The sequence below is a fragment of the Entelurus aequoreus genome, linkage group LG16 (genome assembly GCF_033978785.1).
Source record: "Entelurus aequoreus isolate RoL-2023_Sb linkage group LG16, RoL_Eaeq_v1.1, whole genome shotgun sequence".
NCBI classification, from domain to species: Eukaryota; Metazoa; Chordata; class Actinopteri; order Syngnathiformes; family Syngnathidae; genus Entelurus; species Entelurus aequoreus.
This window is the reverse complement of record NC_084746.1, coordinates 42021802-42023411: the sequence shown is the minus strand read 5'-3', so window position 1 is coordinate 42023411 and position 1610 is coordinate 42021802.

Here is a 1610-nt window from a genome sequence, read left to right as displayed (position 1 = left end):
AATGTACGTTTGTAACCAACAGGGGCGCTGTTCCATGTCAAACACTTCCCCCTCAAAGAAGAAGAAGAAGACGGATGAATAAAGCAAAATACGTCCTGGGCCAAAAATCACTTCATATTCTCTACTGCTCGCTATAGTGTTACCATATCTGAGTTATTGTGCAGAAATATGGGGAAATTACTTCAAATGTGCGCTACATTCGTTAACCGTGTTACAAAAAAGATCAGTTAGAATAATACATAACATACAAACCCTTTATTTATTGAGTCAAAAATATTAAAGTTCGGTGATTATGGATAAAATTGCAAACAGCTAAAAAAATGTACAAAGCAAACTATAACCTGCTACCCAAGAATGTACAACAATTCTTCTCAACTAAAGAGGATAAATATAATCTTAGAGGAAAAAATAATGTAAAACATTTGTATGCACGTACAACACTTAGAACAGTGGTTCTTAACCTTGTTGGAGGTACCGAACCCCACCAGTTTCATATGCGCATTCACCGAACCTTTCTTTAGTGAAAAATAAAATGTTTTTTTTCAAATTCAAGACAAAGTTATATGTTTTTGGTAACACTTTAGTATGGGGAACATATTCTAAGTAACAAAGACTTAATTTAGAGTTATTTGGTTAGGGTTAGGGTTAGGGCCAGGGTTAGAGGGTTAGGGTTATAATAAGGCCATGCCGAATAAGTCATTAATAAGTACTTAATAATGACTAGTTAAGAGCCAATGTGTTATTAATTTGCTTGTTAATAAGCAACTAATTAATGGTGAATATGTTCCCCATACTAAAGTGTTACCATGTTTTTTTTACTGGTGCACAAAATTAACCGTGCATGAACATCACCTTGTTCAAAAAACAAAACCAACACAGTGCATAAACTCACAACAAATTACACACCTGCAAATCAGTGAGACTTCTGCTGTTGCCGTATCCGTAATACGCCGATAGGGAGAAGTTTTTATTTACACGATGAGTCTGGTGTGTCTTGACCTCCGCCGAAACCCTGAGCCCGACTCACCGAACCCCTAGGGTTCGATCGAACCCAGGTTAAGAACCACTGACTTAGAACCTTTAGCATATCAGTATGTGGAATTAAATTATGGAATGGATTAAGTAAAGAAGTTAAACATTGTACTGATATGATCCAGTTTAAGAGGTTGTTCAAAATAATAGTGCTTACAAAGTACAAAGAAGAAGAATTATGAGAAATACTTTCAACCTTATTGAAAGTAAGATATTCTTCATCTCAGTATGTTAATAATGACTGAATTAATTAATTACATATTACAAAACTGTTGTGTATACTAATTCACAGATGTTATTTTATTACATTAAAAGCTCTGTAAATGATTCTATATATTTGTAAACGCTCTGAAGTGGAAAAGGGGTAGGATTAAATAAGCTTTGCTTCTTCCTACTCCTTTTCGGACATGATATAAAGTGAAATGATGTGAAATTGTGATGTTATATACTGTAAGTATGTTCATGTTCGAAATAAACTAAAAGAAAGAAAGAAAGAAAGATCCGTCCGCATCTATACTTCAGTGACATGCTGTCAGGGGAGCCACCAGGTGGCTAAGATGTTCAAAAACGAATTTATA